Below are 20,912 nucleotides of genomic sequence, written 5' to 3'. Positions count from 1 at the left end.
TTGCATACCCCCTACTGGGGATGTGCCCGCAACCAAGGTACATGACCTTGCCCGGAATCGAACCTGGGACCTTTCAGTCCGCAGGCCAATGCTCTATCCACTGAGCCAAACCGGTCCTGGCACACTCTTGGTATTTCTTGACTTGCAGTTGCATCATTCCAGTACCTGCCTTCCTCGTCATGTGGCATTCTCTGTGTGTGTCTGTTTTCACATAGCTGTCTTCTCATAAGGTCACCAGTCATAATGGAATATGGGCCCACCATACTCCAGGATAAATTCATCTTAGTTCATTGCATCTGTAAGGACCTCATTTCCCAATAAGGTCACATTTATAGGTACTGGGATTAGGATGTATCCTTTTTGAGGAAGACACAATTTAATACACAATACTACTTCATACCATACATAAAAATTTAAGCCTTGGTGTGGCTCAGTTGTTTGGGTGTCGTCCTGTGCATGGGAAGATTGCCAGTTTGATTCCCGATTAGGGCACGTGCCCAGATTGCTGGCTCGATCCCTGGTAGAGGTGCATGCAGAAGGAGGCTGAACGATGTCTCTGTGTGTCTTTGTCTCTCTGTTTCTCAGTCTCTCAAAATCATTTAAAACAGAAAAAGAAAAAGTCACTGAGAAAATAGTTGAGACAAGTCATATCTGACAAAGAACTTGTATCAGAATATATAAAGAATTCCTACAACTCAATAGTAAAAAGACAACCTATTTTTAAAAGGTGAAAAATTTTTAATAGATACCTCACAAATTATGGCCTCTGAATTATAACCAATATACTCACGAGGAAGTGTTCAACATTAGTCATTAAAGAAATACAAATTAAAGCACAATGAAATAATAGTACACACCCACCACAGTGGCCAAAATTGACAACACCAAATGTTATTGGGGATGTGGGGTGGGGCTGACTAGGAAGTAGTGCCAAGGAGCTTCATGTGGCTATGGTGACATCTATCTTGATATAAGGGTTTAGCTTATACAGGTGCATGCAGTTGACAGAACTCATCAAATTATAAACTTAAGATTTGTCATTTTACTGGATGTAAATTTTAATTGAAAAAAGGACATGCATTTTCAATTCTAATTAATGATGTGCATGCAGTAATGTAAGTGTACTGGTGTGTGAACTTTGAAATGCTTCAAGAATAAGAATTGCCCTAGCTGGTTTGGCTCAGTGGATAGAGCATTGGCCTGCGGACTGAAAGATCCCAGGTTTGATTCCGGTCGAGGGCATGTACCTTGGTTGTGGGCACATCCCCAGTGGGAGGTGTGCAAGAGGCAGCTGATCGGTGTTTCTCTCTCATCAATGTTTCTAACTCTCTATCCCTTTCCCTTCCTCTCTGTAAAATATGAATAAAATATTAAAAAAAATAAGAATTAATGGATGGATGAATGATGTCAACAACAGTAGAATCTAGATGATAAGTATGTGGGTGTTCTTATACAGTTTGCTCAATTATACTGTATGTTAGAATTTTTCTTTACAATATGTTGTGGAAAAGTCACTTGGAATAATTCTTTTCTGTGTGGTTGTTATTGATTTGATACGTAGTTGGGTTTATTTGCTATTCTATGGTTTGCTTTTTTCCCTATTTTGGGGATACATAAAGTAGTTAATTGGCTCAAAAATCATGCCTAATATAATACAGGGAATTGCTAGTTAATTGGTCTTTGTTTAGTTTGTGGAATAACAGAAAGCTACGATTATAATAGTGATTCTTTATATTAGTAGAATAACAAAAAGTTATTATTGTGGTGGTGTTTATTTATATTAATGGTTCATTCATACATTTTATGTACATGTAAGTGTGTGTAGTTTTTGTAATTATCTTGTTATACTTGTCTTGATTATATTTATTGAAATGCAATTTGATGTCTAGTATAATAGGCTTGAATTTAAAAAAACACACCAAACCAATATAGAAAGGTATACTCAGCAGTCACATTTCCATCTCTATCCCCTTGAGCCTATTTCCCTCACCTCTTTATAGGCAACTATTTTTATCGGTTTCTTGCTCATCCCTCTATGGTTTCCTCTTGCAAAGATAAGCCAATAATTCTCTTTCTCCTTTCTTACACACAAAGTTAGCATGCTGGATATACTGTTTTTGCATCTTGTGTTGTTGTTGGTTGTTTTAATATATTATTGATTTCAGCAAGGAAGGGAAAGATAGAAACATCAATGATGAGAGAGAATCATTGATTGGCTGCCTCCTGCATCCCCTGTTCCCCACTGGGGATTGAATCCGAAACCCTGGCATGTGCCCTGACTTCCTAGTTCATAGGTCGCTGCTCAGCCACTGAGCCACGTGGTCAGGCTTACATCTTGTTTTCAGTTTATTCTCATTTGGTCTGTCCTGAAGGTCACTTCCTCTCAGCATAGATACACACCTTATTATGGCAGTATAGAACTTAACCTTCTTCATTTTTTTGTTGTTGTTCCTGCTGCATAGACTCTGTTGTATAGATCAACCATGCTTTAGTCAAGCAGCTCCCTGAGGATGGATGTTTGGGTCCTTTCAGTCTTTTCCTATTGTAAACAGTGCCCCACTGTTTCTTTGCATTGTTTGTAACTAACCCATTGTTAATCTCTGAATTCTTTTATCATCTGTCTGTTTCTTTCTTGTTCTAGACGTTTTTGTTCTGGTTTTATAGCTGTATTATCTTCTAGAATTTCTTGTTTATGGACAGAATCTTGGAGACAAGAGGCCTGGTTATCTGGCACACTGCTCCTGCTCTGTTGGAGTTGTCGTTTTCTGCAGGGTACCCCCCCCCCCCAGGGTGGAGGTTTGGAGTAGAAGTTATGTGAGGAACAGGACAGAGCAGGTTGACCAATAGACTTGGCTTTGCAGGGAACTAGACAGGGGTCAGCCCTCAGAGGCCAGAAAGCGGTGGACTTCACCTGGGCTGCTCCCACCCACACCAGGAGTCTTGGGAGGAAGGGAAGGTTCCAGACATTGACCAAGAAAAGACCCTTTGGTTTCTTGCCTGTGGGAGGAAGTGGCACCTTACCACTCAGAGAGTGCTCCATCCATGAGCCCAGAACCATCAGCTTCACCTGGGAGCTTGCTGGAAGTGCCTATCCCACTCCTATGGGTCAGAATATGATGGTCAGCAATGCCCTCCAGGTGACTAGTGTGACATGAGAGAGTCTGAGGGGCACTGCTTGCCCCCAGTCTGCTCTAAGAACCTCTTTAGGGTTCTCATCTCCTTTGTAGCTCCTGTGTAGTACATCCTGCTCTATTCTGTTAGTCAACATATTCCTCTTACTTCCAGCATCTAGAAATTTGTGAAGTACATCTCATCTGTTCACAAGTCCCCTCCTACTGTCATCTCTGTGGGATATTTCTTCCTCTTTATACATCTGTGTACTTCGTTTCTTTGAGGTTTAAAGAGTTAGGTCATAAATGATCCTCTAGTGGAGGATTTGAAGCAGGGAACTAGCTGTGATGTGGTGAACTTTTATCACAGGTGATGAGGACAGAAGCCAGCTTGGAGTGGGTAAGTGGAAGGTGAAGAAATGGAGACTGGTTATAGACAACTCTTTTTGAAAAGTTTGCTATAATGAGGACCAGAAAAATGGGGTGGCGTCAAAGGTGATGTGAGGTTGCGGAGGATCTTTTTTAAGATGGGTGGCTCTGAGAGCGTGTTTGCACAAAGAGGAAAAAAGAAGGAGGAGACCCGACCCTATGAAGTTGCAGAGTAGAATCTTTGCATGGAGAGTGACCACCTGAAGGCGGGCTTGGGGCAGGCACTTCCTCTTTGGTAAAAGCAAGAGGATAGAAGGCGCATGGATCCTTTGTTAAAGCTCAGGAGTCTAGTGAGAATTAGAGCTCAAGTAGAAGCTGGTGAGTTTATATGACAGCTGCAACAGGGACAGCAGCATATTCTTGCAGAGTGCTGGATGCCAGATGTCCAAAATCAGGGTGTCACAGGGCCCTCTCCTGAGGCTCTAGCAAAGAATCCTTCCTTGCCACGTTAGCAGCTGGGAGCTGCCTGGCAATCCTAGACATTCCTTGGCATGTGGTTGCATCCCTCCAATCTCTGCTTCCATCTTCAGTTGGCCTCTCTTGTGTGTGTCTTCTCACCCTAAATTTAAATGGTCTCATGTTGACCCGGCCAGCGTGGCTCAGTGATTGAGTATTGACCTGTGAACCAGGAGGTCATGGTTTGATTCCTGGTCAGGGCACATGCCCGGGTTGTGGGCTCAATCCCCAGTGTGGGCTGTGCAGGAGGCAGGCAATCAATTATACTCTGTCATCATTGATGTTTCTATTTCTCTCTCCCTCTCTCTTCCTCTCTGAAATCAATAAAAATGTTTTTTTAAAAGATGGTCTCATTTTGTAATTCTTCACTTAATTTCATCTGCAAAGATCCCTTTTTCAAAGAGTGCATTCATAGGTCTGATGGTTAAGACATATACATACCTTGTTGGGGCTACCATTGAACCCACTATAGAAGCCTGTCCATCTCCAGAATAAAAGGGCCCAGGGAAGACCAGGATCCCCACCGAATGGTTGTTTTCAGTGGAATCCAAGCTATAAGTTGATGGGCAGTGGCAGTTCAGTCCCATTCTGTGTGGCATGACCACAGTAGTTCAGCTAAAGGAGTTCACAGTAGACTTAATGAGATGCTCATCTTGTCTTCTACTTAGGACCCACATAACTTGTCTGATTGTCACAATCTGGCAGCTGTAATAGGACAACTCTCATTATTCACTGGAAAGTTTGTGTAGTTAAAATGAAGTGTTCCCTTATTTGGCTGTTTAAAAGAAAGAAGAAGGAAATCTTACCTTTTGTGACAGACAGCTTGGATGTAGCTGAGATTACAAGTGAAATAAGCCAGTTAGAGAAAAACAAGTATCATATAATTTCACTTATATGTGGAATCTAATGTTTAACAAAATAACATTAGAAATAGAAATAAAGGCAGGGATGCATGGAATTGTCAGAGGGGAGGAGGGTTTTGAGGCTGGATGAAAGAAGGTGAAGGGATTTAGCAAGAAAACATATACTGTAAAACACAGACAACAGTGTGGTGACAGCCAGAGGGAAAGGGGGGGTAGGCAAAGGGGAGAAATGGGGACTGAAGGAGACTTTGCTTGGGGCGAAGGACGCATGATGCAGTGTGCAGGTGATGTTTTGTTGAGTTGTACACTTGAAATATATGTTTTTGTCACCCCAATAAATTCAATTTAATTAAAAAAATAAAATATAGCCCTAGCTGTTTGGCTCAGTAGATAGAGTGTCAGCCTATGGACTGAAGGGTCCCGGGTTCAATTTTGATTAAGGGCACATGCCCAGATGCTGGCTTGGTCCTCAGTAGTGGACGTTTATGAGGCAGCCGATAAGTGATTCTCATCATTAATGTTTCTATCTTTCTCTCCCTTCCTCTCTGAAATCAATAAAAATATATTTTAAGAAAATAAAATATAAACAAAATAAAAAAGGAAGAAAAACATTAAGTATTCCCTTAAATCCATTCTGTACTTCTATACCTTGTTCTATGATTCAACATGGAAATGAAACATTTTTAAAAGTTAAAGTACTTACAATTGTGTCTTCAAGACAACCTTTTAAAGATGCACATGCTCTGAAGAATAGCCACATCTTGTCTGGCCAACGTAGCTCATTGGTTGAGCTTCAATCTATGAACCAGAAGGTCATGGTTGGATTCCCAGTCAGGGCACATGCCCAGGTTGTGGGCTCAATCACTGGTTTGGGGTATGCAGGAGGCAGCCGATCTGTGATTCTCAAAGTCAAACAACTTTTAAAATGGCTGGTGCTAGTGCCAGAAAATTTAGCCCTAGTCATTTTTATTATCTGCAAAATAAGAGATTCTCCTGTGTGTTCAGCTCACAGCCTCTATACCAAACTCCATAATCTTGTGCCTTCACTGGCACTCAGACGCCATTGATGGTTCCATCTTCTCTCTGGTCCTTGCTGCCCTCGTACCCTCATCTCTTTCAAGGCAGTTGTAATGCTCCCTGGCATACCGCCTCCAAGCCTCACCACTTTCTTGCTTTGTCATACTCAACCAGTGAAGGCCCAACCCTGCTGAAATTCAGTCATCCATCTGCCCCATACCTGTTCTGCTATACAGCTGAATGTGGCCCCCCAACTGTTCTCATTTCAGGTTCACATCTGCTTACTTCAGGAGAACTTCACACTGCCCAGCCATCATATTGTAATTTCCCAATCTCTCCTTGCGTCTCCCACCCTCCTCATCAGCAGCCGCACGCATCTTGTAGCTGTTAATCTCATTTCTTGTTCCCAAAGAGGCTGGGAAGCAAACTGAAGAGAACGTCTGCAGGCCCCGTATCTCCTTATTAGCATCTGCCACCCTCACCCTCCTTTCGCCTCCCCAATCTCCTCGGTTCTCTCCTGGGCCCTTACTCCTGCTCCTGTTCTAGGCCATCTCTCCAGCCCTCTCTTGCATTAGAGATTTCTCCCTCAAAGTTGAGTCCTTCCTATCCCCCCCAAGAGCCTGCTGTTATCTCTCCCACCTTGATAGAAGCTTCTCTTGGCCCACCAACCTTCCAGCTTCTCTGCCTCCCTTTTCCAGCAAGACTCCACTATGTCTCTCCATATGCTCTCTTGAGCCCTCTCTACTCAGTCCTTTGCTGATGTGAATGATGACCTTTATGTTGTTAGATCTGGAAGCCAGTTGTCACTTTTTCTCTTCCCCAACCTGTCAGTATCAGTGATCCCAATATCCATGAGTCTGACCCTTCCGTCCCATTTGTGCATCTTCTCAGTAGGGCCTACCCAGAATGCCCTGTTTCCCACCCAAACCACAGCTTTGGTTCCTTTCTAACAAAATAGGTGACTAATCATGTTTATCTTAACTATGTCGTCCCTGCTGGGGCAGAACCCTATAGGGCAGGATTGGTCACTGTATTCACAGAGGTACCTAGAATGGAGCCTGAATCTTCCTCAATGCCCACATGGTGCTGGAGGTTTAGACTTCTCCACCCTTACTTCCAAGGTGATCTTATTCAGCCCCTTGCCTCTCTATTCCATCTGTAGACCACTGGCTACCAAATTTGTCTCCATGCTGACCAGCCACCTGTTCTCCCAGTGCTGACTTATCATCTCTGCTCAGCTTCTAACGGGCTCTTCCAACTGAGCAGAGATGTCAGACCCGAGCTCCCGACCCCCAACACCTTCTCCTTCCCTAGTCTTCCACTTCCCGTTAAACAGCAACTCCATCTTCCTACTCCTTAAGCCAGAAACCGGCTGCTGGTTACCCATAATGCTTTTCTGTCGCACCACATCCATTTATCCCCAAACCCTGTTCATTCTCCCTAAAAGGTCTCCCCATCTCCACTGGTTACATTCTGGTCCAAGCACCCAGCATGCCTCTGCCCTTGCCCCCTGCATCTCTCTTCAGCCCTGCAATATTTGGGCTAGAACATGCTTCTCTTCTGTTCATGACCCTCCAGTTGGCTCCCCTGTTGCTCAGTCAAAGTCGAAGTCCTTAGCGTGGTCTACAAGGTTCACTCATTGTGATCACCTCTCCTGCTACTCTCCTGTTACTTACCCACTGAGGTCTCCCTGGCTTCCTTGCTTTTCCCTGGAACCTCCAGGTACACTCTTGTCACAAGGTCTTGGCCTCAGAGTCATTCCCTCTGTTAGAGCATTCTTTTGGGTCTCCTTCAAGTCTGCTCAATTGTGGCCCTTCCTGAGGATTGGTGTCTGCTTCTACCCTACCACTTCCCCCTGCCTGGCCTAGCACTTGTCATCATCTTCTATATGCTATTTTATTCATTCATTTTGTGTTCCCTTTCCCTCTCTCCCTTCCACTAGAATCTAAGCCCCCTGAAGGAAGAGTTTTTCCCCCCACCTCTTGTATGCTGTATCTCCAGTTCCTAAAATTGGCACGGAGGATGAATGGATAGATGAGTGAATTCTGAAGTGGGACCTTGTCCTAAGATTTTCTCTTATGCTAAGAGGGGCATAGTGGACTGCATCCTGCTCTGCTGTTGGCCCATTAGCTTCTATGTGGCCCAGAGGAACAATATTGTTTATGGATTCATCAAACCTGCAGTCTGGAGTCAGAAGGCACCCATAAGGGCCAGATAATGTGGAGTTAAAGTTTGAGTTACTTTGGGGGATTTGTGGTTATCAAAAAACATGGAATAAATTGACGAGAGTCTAAATAGCACCTACACAGTTTGCCCCACATTTTAAACATACATCCTTTATGAGTGTACAATTTAATAGTACGGTTTCCCAATGCAGTTTTGAAAAACAGGAGAAATGAATTTAAAGGCTGTCAGGTGCCTTTGCAATCTGTGGCTTGGTATTTGTGTAACAACATTTGTGTTTTGCCAACAGATGTGTTACTTGAAGTACCCATGAGAGTGGTCTTTGTGGTTTTCTGCCTGACTGGACGAAACCTCAGGAACTGATTCCTGAGAAGAGGCTGACACTGCCCACCCCAGCTCCCAGGCCTGAGGAGCCTGACCACTCTGCCCTTAGTGACCCCTACAGACATCTGGTGCAGCCCCTAAAGCCAGAAAGGACAATGATTTTCTCACATGTTGCTCTTTCCCTAGTGGGTTATGAACTTCTGGAACAGAGACCCCATGCAACTTTTGAGGGCCTTCCCCTGCATAGTATGGCACCTGGATTGAGTGGCTGATTGGGTTTCTCCTGGGACCCATAAGGGGCAGGGATTCTGGCTCATGGCGTGGCTTTCCCGCTCACCTCCACTATCTGGACCTGGTGTTCCAGTTTCACGCACCCGGCTTGAGCCACTTGTCTCCCTACTTGGCAGCTGTAGTTTGGAAGAGCAAAATGCTCTGGCCCGTTAAGTGAACTTTCTGAGTCTCAGCAGTTCAAACAATGTTTTGTTTTGTTCTGGTCAGGTTATGACACCCATACTATGAAGGAAAGGAAAGCAATCTGGTAGGAGGGGTGTGTTGTGTTGTTAATTGTTTTATTTTTAAGTTTTACATATTTTTGCAGTGAGGCAAGTTTTCTTTGAATAAATAATGCCAGGAGCTTATCACATAGAAAGCATTTGTGTTGTCCTTCAGTACATTCTGAATTATATAGGGTTATTTTTGTCTCTTGATTCACTTATAAACAACTCAAAAGGCTGCATTTTTAGCCAACAGAAATAGGAGGAAAAAATCTCAGAATTTATTTTGTCATTTCTCAATAGCTTGAGTTATAGTGATTGTGATAACTTAGTGGGAAAGCTGTGTAGCAAATAAACCTCACATATGGTTTATCATGAACATTTTGTTGTGCCTTTTTTTTTTTTTTTTTTTTCCTTCTAAGCACTCAGATTTATTCTGGGGATGCAAGGCTGGTACAATATTCACAAACTAATAAATGTGAGACATCACATAAAAAAATGAAGGATAAAATCACATTATCCTATCAATAGACATAGAAAAAGCATTCGATAAAAATCCAGCACCCAGTTTTAAAAAAATATATTTTATTGATGTTTTACAGAGAGGAAGAGAGAGGGATAGAGAGCTAGAAACATCGATGAGAGAGAAACATCAACCAGCTGCCTCCTGCACACCCCCTACCGGAGATGTGCCCCCAACCAATGTGCATGCCCCTGACCGGAATCGAACCTGCGACCCCTCAGTCCACAGACCAACGCTCTATCCACTGAGCCAAACCGGTTTCGGCTCCAGCACTCATTTTTGATAAACACTTTCAGCAGAGTTGAAATAGTGGGATATACCTCCACATAAAAAAGGCCAGCCCTAACCAGTTTGGCTCAGTGAATAAAGCATCGGCCTGTAGACTGACGGGTCCCAGATTTGATTCCCATCAAGGGCATGTACCTTGGTTGCGGGTGCATCCAGAGTGGGGGATGTGCTGGAGGCCGCTGATTGATGTTTCTCTCTCATGGATGTTTCTAATTCTCTATCCCTTTCCCTTCCTTTCTGTAATAAATCAATAAAATATATATTTTTTAAAAGGCCATATCGCCTAGCCCAGTGGTCAGCACACTGTGGCTTGCGAGCCACGGTTTGCCACTCTGTTGACTAATGAGTTTGGCAACCACTGACCTAGACTCTCGATTCCAATAATTATAGGCTGTTGTTGTTCCTTGTGATTAAGCCCTATCCCAGTGGTCAGCAAACTCATTAGTCAACAGAGCAGCAAACCGCGGTTCTTGAGCTGCAAGTGGCTCACGGAGCTGTAAGTGGCTCACGAAGCTGCAATTTGCCAACCACTGGCCTAGCCAGTGTCGCTCAGTGATTGTTAACCTATGAACCAAGATGCCACAGTTCGGTTCTTGGTCAGGGCACATGCCCACGTTATGGGCTCAATCCCCAGTGTGGGGTGTGCAGAAGGCAGGCAATCAGTAATTTTCTTTCATCATTTATGTTTCTATCTTTCCCTCTCCCTTCCTCTCTGAAATCAATTAAAAAAATACCTTTTAAAAAGGCTATTTAGAAAGATTAACTACCTTGTGGCCCAAACAATGGAGTCCCACCCCAGCCTCCTACTTCCCCATGCCCTGTAATCCTTGTCCTACCCTATATAAGCAGCTGGCTTATGAGGGGCTGCAGAGCAAGTTTTGGTGGATGACTTGCTGCTCTCCCATACTGCCGGCAGTATTGGAATAAACATGCATATATGATTTTTTTAAAAGGCCATTTATGGCAAATCTACAGCCAACATCATAATCATTGGGCAAAAACTGAAAGTGTTTCCCTTAAGAACAGAAATAAGACAGGGATGTCCTCTTTCACCACTCTTAGTCAGCATAGTTCTGGAAGTCCTAGACACATCCATCAGACAAGAAGAAAAAATAAAAGGCATCCAATCGGAAAGGAGGAAGTAAAATCGTCATTATTCACAGATGGCATGATACTGTACATAGAAACCCCTAAAGACTCCACCAAAAAACTACTAGATTTAATAAATGAAATCAGGAAAGTAGCAGGATACAAAATTAACATCTAAAAAGCAATGGCATGTTTATACACCAATAATGAATTCTCAGAAAGAAAAGCTAAAACAATCCCATTTATCATTACAACAAAAATCAGATACCTAGGAATAAACTTAATCAAGGAGATAAAAGACCTGAGTATTAGGCTAACTCAGTCGTCTGCAAACTCATTAGTCAACAGAGAGGCAAACCACGGCTCGTGAGCCACGTGGCTTGCAAGCTGCAGTTTGCCAACCACTGGGCTAAGTGAAACAAGCCAGGCATAGAAAAATGACTATCTCGTGATCTCACTTATATGTGGAATCTAATGAACAAAATAAACTGATGAACAAAATAGGTCGAGAGGCATGGATGCATGGAACAGACTGACAGATCTCAGAAGGGAGTAGGGAGGGGGGATGAGAAGAGGTTAACCAAAGAACTTGTATGTATACTAGGGGCTAACTTGTATGTATACTAGTGGGGTCCCTTTGGGTAGCCTGCAGGGATCGGGCCGAAACCCGCAGTTCAATGCTGCCTGCAGCTCCCACCTGCCACTCCTACTCACCCGGCCTCACTGTTGCCTGCCACAGGCTTATGCCCAGTCAGTCCCGATCCAGAGAGGCTGATGCTGCCACAGCAGTGCCCGCCAGCCATGAGCCCTGTGTCTGGCGCCCTCCCAAGGGGAGTGGCCTGCGGGATGGGGCTGAAACCAGCTCTCCGACATCCCCAAGGGATCCCAGATTGCAAGAGGGTGCAGGCCAGGCTAAGGGACCCCACTGGTGCACAATCAGGCCAGGGAGGGACTGCGGGAGGGCTCCAGGATGTGTCAGGCCCATCTTGCTCAGTCCCGATCGGCCGGACCCCAGTAGCTAGCTAAACTACTGATTGGAGCATCTGTCTCCTGTCCCCAGGGGTGGTGGTCAGTGCGCACCATAGCAAGCAGTTGGGCAACCTTCACATATCATTAGCATATTATGCTTTGATTGTTTGTTCTGCCGTAGGGTCTATTTGCATATTACCCTTTTATTATGTAGCATTATTATATAGGATTATATTGTAATGTCCAGAGATAGGCATAGTCCATGGACACAGACAATAGTGTGGTAAAGGCCTGGGCGGGGGGGGACTGGGTGGAGAGGGGTCAAAGAAAAGGGATATGAGGGACATCTGTAATACTGTCAATAATTTTGGAAAAGAATCCCACATTGTGTGGATCTAAGAAAGCCTAAATATGGGATTGGAGATTTGTGGTGTCCTCTTCTCTCATGTGCCCTGAAGTCTGAGGCAGGCTGTCCATGGCCATTACAGTCAGTGGTTCTGTCAATATCTGGGATCCAGAACCCTTCAGTCTTTTTCCTCAATCCTCTTGAGCAAGAGACTTTCATTGTCGAGGTTACCTGTAGTCACAAGATGGCAGTTGCAGCTCTAGCCATTGCATCATCTTCTCCAGGTAGAAAGGAGGAGAGATTGGGAAAGGACAATAGGGACTCGCCACCTTACCTTACCTTACCTTACCTTACCTTACCATTCCATTCCATTCCATTCCATTCCATTCCATTCAATCATTTTCCTTTCCGCATCTATCTTTTTTTTTTTTTTTAACTGAGGAACAAATAGTGACTATAGCAAGCAATTATTTATTTCTCACTAATGGATCTGGATGCAAGATGGGGTTCAGATCTGTTTGCAAGCCTATGGTTCTTGAACTCAGGAAGGGAAAGCAACTGCCAGGGACAGTTTCTTCTTAAGTGGACATTTTCTTCTCAAGAGCCCAAGAGGAGTGAGCAGACTTATCCTCCTTAGTCCCATCAGAGAAAGCTAGAGCAAGTGTGAGCAAACGCAGAGCCAGTGGGCAGGGAGGTGCTCTGTCCACAGCCCATGGAGCAAGAGCCAGCCAGAAGAATGAAGAGGCAGCACATACTGCCTCCGTCTCATTGGCCAGAACGTTATCCCAGCTCTGCTGGGAAACTGGGAAATATCTCTTCTTAGCTGACTACAGGGTCCCATTAGGGGCAGCTGGCACCTAGGGGACAATTATTCCTCCCTTGCTCCCTGCAAGCTAAGGGATGGTGATAAAACCGAGGCTTGGTCAAGCCCATTTTGCCTTCAGGGACTTTGACTTTTGAGGGATAGTGAGAGAGAAGTCATGGTAGTGGCATTGCATCAGAAAGCGAGCAGTGGTGGCTAATGTCCAGAGATAATCTGGTGATGCCCAGGGTGGGTTTCCCAACCAGATGGTCCCTTTAGTACACCTTGGCTATGTTTTCAGTTGTGTGGCTGCTTTTCTGAGCTTTGTTTTCAGTTATGTAAACACTTTTCTGGCTTATTTCTTTAGCTTCTCTCCATCTCTAGATCTGCCAAAATAAAAAACAAACAAAAACACACGCACACACAACTCCATTGTAATTGCAGTTAGCTAGATTTGATTTCTGTTGCTTGCACCCAGGTCCTTGATGTATGGGCAAGGAAAAAACATGCTTTCAAATTTTTATCTCAAGATAGAAGAGGAGCATAGGCTTTTTGAGCCATGTTGCCCTTAGGATTAAATCTCAGCTTTTATATCTACTAGTTGTCAATTGCTTTTTCTGTCCTTGAGCCTGTATTGCCTTTGGTTACCTACTTTAATACGTTGCTGAGCATTTGGTGAGATTGTATGTAAAGCAGTGATTGTGCAAGTATTAGGAAAATGTCCTGGTCTGAGCTTTTGGATTGTTCTATATCATTTGAGTAATGGGCTAATAGCTTAGCAGTACTGGTAACAGCTAAAAGGGCCCTCTGGAAAGGGGGTAAAGAGGGTGGGAAGTGCGCTGGTGCCCACTGAATGGCGCTCACCAACAGACCCTGGCCTCCATCAAAGCACAGTGCTTGGCAAACAGAGGCTGTTCTGTGAATAAATGAATGCATGCTTGGGTGTAATTCCATGGGGTTTGGATGAGTGTTGAAGTGTTTGGATTGGGGAAAACAATTCAGCTGCATAGCACCATTCAACAACTCATCCTAGGCTTAATTAAGTGCCTCTAACCCAGCAGTTGGGACAGTTATCTTGGGTTATTCAACAATCACTCATTGTGAGTATATTTGTGCAGATTTTTAAATTTCCTTTTTAGTCTAAACATGAATGCAACAGTGTTTATTACTGCCTTACCATTAGTCACCACTAATGAACAAGAAATTCATAAAAGAAGAGATACAGGTGGCTAATGAAGATGTAGGAAAAGAGTTCTGCTTCAGTGATAATCAAAGAGACACAAATGAAAACAAAGATGATGCCATTATCACCTACCAAATATGTAAAGATTAAAAAGACAGAAAGAAAAGATCTAGTGCCAGCTAATACTGGGATCTGCTCCTGCTGCACAGCTTGCTCCCCACCTACTGAGCCGGCCTGCACATGCAACCAGGTGAGGCCTTTCCTTGTCTCTGGCACATATGGATCCATTGTTGAGCAGGTGACTCCCCACACAGTTCACAACTCAGGAAGTGCAAACTCGAGTAATGATTGGCCTCTGAGTGTCCCTGCTACCACCCAGGCCCCTCTTTAGGGAACAGCTGCTTCCAGGATCCTGTGTATGTTTTTTGACATGTTCTGTGCATGTGCACATGCACGTACACACACTTGGAAACCTATTTTTATTTTCCCTGCACTGCTCGGATCAGGTATATTTTTGTCCATTTTGTCTACGTTACTAGATTCATTAGCACGAAGTTGCATCTCTTTTTTGTAAACCTCTGTAATATATGTATTTATGTCTCCTTTTTCATTCTAGAATTCTTTGCTTGCACCTTCTTCCTTTTTTCCTTGTCTTAGTAGAACTTTGTCAGTTTTATTAGTCTTTTAAGAGCAAACTTTTAGGCATAATTGTCTTGTATTACTCTGTCTGCTTTCTAGTTTGTTAAATTTTACTTTTATCTGTATTATATCTTCTACTTTCTTAGGGTATGTTCTCTTGTTTTCTTTTTCTTTAAGAAAATATCTTTATTGATTTCAGAGAAGAAGGGAGAGACGGATAGAAACATCAGTGATGAGAGAGAATCATTAATTGGCTGCCTCCTGCACTCCCCACACTGGTGACTGAGCCTGCAACCTGGGGCTGTGCCCTGATTGGGAATCAAACATGACCTCCTGGTTCATAGGTTAGTACTCAACCACTGAGCCACACCAGCCGGGCCTTTTTCTCACTTCTCAAACTGTAAACTTAGCTCATTGATTTCCAGCATTCTTTTCAAATATAAGCATTTAAAGCCGACCCTCAAACTATTTCAGCTGCATCCAGCAATCTTTTTTTGTGTGTGTGTAGTACTACCACTTTAAGTCAGCTTAAAGGGTTTTTATGATTCTCTCTTTGAACCACAAATTATTTAAAAATGTATTTTTTAAATTTCTAAGCACATAGTTTTGTGGTGTTTTCCTAGTTACTGTTTTTAAACTCAAGTTCTAGCTAAATTGCACTGTAGTCTGAGGACTTGGTATGTGTGACATCAGCTCTCGCAACTTGTCGATAAGTGTGTGACTGCTTGAATAGAGCATACAGCTGCCAGGCAGGGCTGCAGAAGGCTTCAGCTCATCATCTCGTCTCGTCCATCCTCTCTTTTACTGTTATTTTTGTCTGCCCGATTTGCCCGTGGATGGGGAACATTTGTCAGAGTATCTTGTCATGTTGACGGTCACATCAGTTTCTCTGTGGACTTTATTAATTTTGGCTTTATTATTTATTTTAAGGCCTTTAGGAGCGGTATTATTTTCCTGGTAAATTGGACTTTTGGCATTATGAATAACCCTCTTTATAATTAACAGTGCTTTTGCTTTGAATTTTACTTTGTTGGATAATAATAACACTGCACTACCTGTGTTTTTGGTGGGCACTGCCTCTTTTCATTTTTCTTCCTTTTGTGTCTTTATGGGTTAGATGTAACTCTTGAAAAGTGATAAATAGCTAGATTTTTTTTAATCCATTCTGTCTTTCATCTATTGACATCTATTTAATTACTGATGCATTTATATTTGTTTATACCATTTCATTTTGTGCATTTTAGTTTTTCTACATTTTCTTTTCTTCCTTTCTTGCCTCCTCTTAGATTGTTTTTTTTTAAATTGTGGTAAGATACACATAACATAAAATTTACCTTCTTAACCATTTAAGTATACAGTTTAGCATTAAATAAATTCAAATTTTTATACTATTATCTTTTGAATTAAATTTTAATTGGTATCATATAGTATATGTAGTACCATACCCTGCACTTACATTTTTCATTTAATAATAGAACATTTTTAGGGACTAAAGTGTTTATGCCCCCCCCCCCCAGAAAAAAAAATTCACAAGTTGATATCCAAACTCCCAATGGGAAAATATTTGGAGACGGGGCCTTTGGAAGGTAATTAAAGCTATATGAGGTCATGAAGGTGGAAATAATCATGGAATTAGTGTCCTTTAGAAGAGACACCACCGAGCTCGCTTGCTCTCTGTTATGTGCCATGAGTACACAGTGAGAAGGCAGCTAGCTGTCTGCAAGCCAGGAAGAGGGCCCACCAAACATCTAATCTGCTGGGACCTTTCTCTTGGACTTCCTGCCTTAAAACTGTGAGCAATAAATTTATAATGTTTAATCCACTCAGTCTGTGCTATTTAGTTATGGCAGACCAAGCAGACTATTATATCCATGTTATGAAAAACAATAAATGTCCTTTTAAATATACCTTATATTCCATTGCAAATTTAGCGTATCTTCTATCTTGGCCTTCCGTTGGCTCCCTACCCCTTACCTCTGAATACCCTGCATCTTCTCTGTGCCAAGCTTTCCAAAAGAGTCGTTTATATTCATGATCTCCACCTCCCCGTTGGTCAGCCCTTAGGATCGCTTCTCGACTCTGTCCTTCCACGTGCAGTGGTTCTGGACAAGCTGCTGTTTGCCTGCCCGATCAGGATCCACTCATGGAATCCACACCAGCTCAAGAGGCAGACTCATCCTTACACAAACTCCGCAGGTGAGAACTTAACCAGACTCAAGCATTTAGTGCCTTTTTATGGCATGTGAAAATGTTGATTTCCTTCTTGCAGCTCTTCACTGGCAAAAAGGGGAGTTAAATCAGGTCATACTCTTTGTCCCTCGTCACTTTGTCCCCTTCCCTGCATTGAGGCTCCTGTGGACCTCTCTCCAAGTAGTCCCAGATGGCGGTGAAGTTACTCTTGCTGCGTGTGCCCCCTGCTCTGCTGAAGCCGCTGAGAGCAGTGACTGCCTCTGCTCGCCCACCACAGCTTCTCCTTGTTACCTCTAGTAACACTAAAACGGCCCTTATTACACTGCTTGTTCCTTTGAATAACATTTGTAGGTATGTGGAACTGTGGGAAGAAGGCAGTTAGCAGGCGGCACATTAAATACTAGAACCAAAAACTGAGTTCAACGAGGCTCAAGTGCCCCAGAACTTTTGTCCCACCAAACAGTTTCCTGCACATCTACACGGTGGTTCCCCGAGCATGACTCAGTTTGATGGTTGATCGTGAGAGTACAGAGAAGTAAAGGTTGAAGTACGTCTGTGGAAAATGATCTTATGGTGAATAAGGTATTATGTAATGTCTCTGTTAGCCCCAGGAACCTCTGATCTTCCAGAAGATGGTCCCGTGGACCCTAGAGGTGTTGTCAGATGGGCACTGTCCCATACGCCTGCCCGACCTGGGCAGCTACTCTGTCAGCCTTCCTTCTGTTGCCCACCTGACAGTCCCCAGGTTCAATCTTTGGGTTTCAGCTGACATCCCATTAGGTGGCGACAGAGAGCACTAAAATGAAGTATGAAGGAAATTGAACTTGTTTTGCTTCATGTTAGAAAAAGGCTCATGAGGTGTATATACAGTTTAGTCAGATTTTACCGTGCAAGGTAAAATTTGAAGGTTTTTGTCCTTTTTTCTCCCTCCCGTTCTCAACCCACTGCTTGCCTTACCACATCCCTTGCCTCTCCCTATATAAGGTGGTTGGATCAGAAGACCTATCAGCCAAACCCCATGTCCTCTGCTCTGTGTCACACGTGATAGCACCAGTCATGCAAGCTGAGAACCCAAGTCTCCTGACCTGCCCGTCACTGCCCTTATCCCAGGAGCCAGCCAGCCTTGTCCTATGTTTCTTTCTCCAACCTCTCTCTTCATCCCTCCTCCACTCACCTGGTTCAGTCCCTCATCTCTCTCTCTAGAACTCTTACAATAACTTGCTAACTCTTCTACACATTTCTGTCTTCCATGCAGTCCCTAGAGTCAAATATCACTCCCTTGCTTTAAACTTGAGAGTGGCACCCATGTCTTCCAACGGTGTTGAGGCCCCCTAATGTGACCCATGCCTCTTTCTGGCTTCTGTTGCTGCCCCTTTTCTCATAGGTGTACCCCGCAGCCACACAAAACTGCTCTCTATCTGTGTTTCCCCTCCTATTTATTCTTGAAGACTCAGATCAGGTATCTCTTCCTGCAGAAAGCCCTTCCTAAGCCCCCAGACCTCATCCGGGTTAGATCCCTCCTCTTTTGCTTCCACTTCATACCAAGAGAGAAATCTGTTAACTGTCATGGCTCTTGTACCCCAGGCAGGAGGAGAAGTTGTGTCTTCCATGTTCACGATACAAGAAAGCATGCTGAGCCCTGGCTGGGTGGCTGAATTGGTTGGAGCATGGTCTGAGTATCCCACTGGTCACGGGTTTGATTCTCAGTCAGGACACATACCTAGGTTGTGGGTTCAATTCCGTCTCGGATGCAACCGCTCAGTGTTTCTCACATCAATGTGTCTCTCTCTCTCTCTCCCTCCTCTCTCCCCCCCCTCCTCCCTCTCTAAAATCAACAGTATTTTTTTCAAAGCATGCTGAGCCTGGCTGGCATAGCTCAATGGTCGATCATCGACCTATGTACTAGGAGGTCACAGTTCAATTCCTGGTCAGGATACATGCCTGGGTTTTGGGCTTAGTCCCAGTAGGGGACATGCAGGAGGCAGCCGATCAATGATTCTCTCTTATCGTTGATGTTTCTATCTCTTTCTCCCTCTCACTTCCTCTCTGAAATCAATAAAAAAATATATTCTTTAAAAGCATGCTGAGATGTTCATTCCCCTCAGCTTTCCAAGCCCACACACTCCCTGTCATAGGCTTGCTCAGCGCCCCGAACAGTCACCCTCCATTAAGGATTCAGTGCCAGACCCACAGTCTTTGTCTCTCTGACTCAGTCCTTTCCATCCCACAGGTGACTTAAGTGCACACATAGATGACCCTCATAACACCTGGCTCCCCATCTCTTTGACCACCTCTGTTCCCATGATCTCAGCCACCCACTGCCACCATCACAGCCTGGTCTTTGTCATCACTGGAAACTGTTCCACCCACGGAGCTGTAATAGCTTTGCTGGTGACAAAGACTTCCTGTGCTCTTAGCTCTCAAGTTCTGTGTTCCTTGGGACTCCTCTCATGAATCATACCCATCACCCTACAAACATATTTTAGAATTTTCTATCTTCACTGAGCGCTGCCTCCTCCACTTCTGCCCTGTTCTCTGTTCCCCCATTGGCCATGCTCTTCAAGAGTTGTCTACTCACCACCCCATCTCCTTACCTCCCACTCATGCTCAGCCCCATCCAGAGGCTTTCTTGCCCACATTCCACAGTCTCAGCCCCCACCGGATGTCCACATCGGTATGGCCATTGGCAGGTCCGCCTTTTGACATGGTTATTCCCTCCTGGAAACTTTGTCTCTTCCGGGACCTCTCTTTGTACAGCATCCTTGGCACCCTTATCTCACATCTGAGCCACATTCTGTGTTTGGAGGGATCCCCTCACCTTATGAGTGTAATGGGAGGTCAAGTGACCTCTGACTGTATCTCTTCTTAGGTTCCCTTTCAGCTGGGGAAGCTGTCGGCAAACTACATCCCCAAACCAAATCTGGCCCACTGCCTGTTTTTGTAAAAAAAAAATAAAAATTGATTGCACTCTAACCCCACCCCTTACTTGAAGCATTATCTGTGGCTTCTCCCCACTGCACTGCAATATGAGTGGTTGTGAGAAAGGCCATGTGACCCGCAGAGCATCAGATAGCAAAACAGAAAATATTTGCTCTCTGGTCCTTTACCCAAAAAATAGCCTCAATCCGGCCAGTGTAGCTCAGTGGTTGAGCATCTACCCATGACCCAGGATGTCACGATTCGATCCGCAATCATGGTATATGCCCAGGTTGCAGGCTCCATTCCCAGTAGGGGGTGTGCAGGTGGGAGCCAATCGATTCTCTCTCATCATTGATGTTTCTCTGTCTCTCTATCACTCTTCCCTCCTCTCTCTGAAATCAGTAAAAACATTTAAAAGATTTTTTTAAAAGACCTGAGCCCTGCAGGAGGGTATGGGCATGTGCCTAGGATCTGCCACTCAGACCTACCTGCCTGGGGAAAGAAGGGCGGGCAGCAAGAGAAGTCCTTGCTCAGTGTCAGGGCTGCAGGAAGGACCCCAGTGACCTGTGGCCAGTGCTGCCCCCTGCAGGGTGGCAGAGGCATTGCTGGCTGCCCTGTGCCAGCCTGGCAGCAGGATTAGGAATGTTGTTTCTGGTCAACTTAGCTCAAAACCTTTTCCTCCAACACTAGGGATTCTCTGGCCACCCAGTAAGCCTTTTTCCCAATTTGTTATTATGGTAAAATACACATAGCATAAAATTTACCATTTTTAAGTGTACAGTGTTGTAATATTAAGCACATTCATATTGTGAAAACATCACCACCTTCTATCTCCCAATAGCCTTTTAATCAAGTCCTTGTCTGTAAATCAGCTAGAGTTGATTTCCATTGCTTGCTGCCAATAATCTGGACAGATACACCTGATTGTCTTGCTGCCACCTCACTCCTCTTCCTCTGTCTCCTTTGCTGACTCTTCTCATCGGAACTCCAGGTAGGGGAAGAAAAGTTGTTCACACTCACATCTGAGGTGCCAGTCCTGTGCTAGTGGATTTTGGATTCTATTCTGAGAGGGATGAAAGGCCTACAA

General features: G+C 44.1%; 1 protein-coding gene across 3 annotated transcripts in view; it reads left to right on the top strand.

The window, feature by feature from the left end:
* The window catches only part of MECP2 (methyl-CpG binding protein 2), a 67,258-nt gene that overhangs the window by 21,008 nt on the left and 25,338 nt on the right, over window positions 1-20,912 (top strand). The window contains exons 2-3 of one of the 3 annotated variants that reach the window (XM_036415679.2): window positions 16,774-16,912; window positions 16,986-17,202. The exons of the other annotated variants lie outside the window; for them this stretch is intronic. The gene's annotated coding sequence lies outside the window, so the exon portion shown is untranslated. The remainder of the gene's footprint in view (window positions 1-16,773; window positions 16,913-16,985; window positions 17,203-20,912) is intronic. 3 annotated transcript variants of the gene reach the window in all.

The sequence above is a fragment of the Pipistrellus kuhlii genome, unplaced genomic scaffold (genome assembly GCF_014108245.1).
Source record: "Pipistrellus kuhlii isolate mPipKuh1 unplaced genomic scaffold, mPipKuh1.p scaffold_m20_p_51, whole genome shotgun sequence".
NCBI classification, from domain to species: domain Eukaryota; kingdom Metazoa; phylum Chordata; class Mammalia; order Chiroptera; family Vespertilionidae; genus Pipistrellus; species Pipistrellus kuhlii.
Note: the sequence above shows the minus strand (reverse complement) of the source record. Positions and strands in the feature narration are given on the sequence as shown.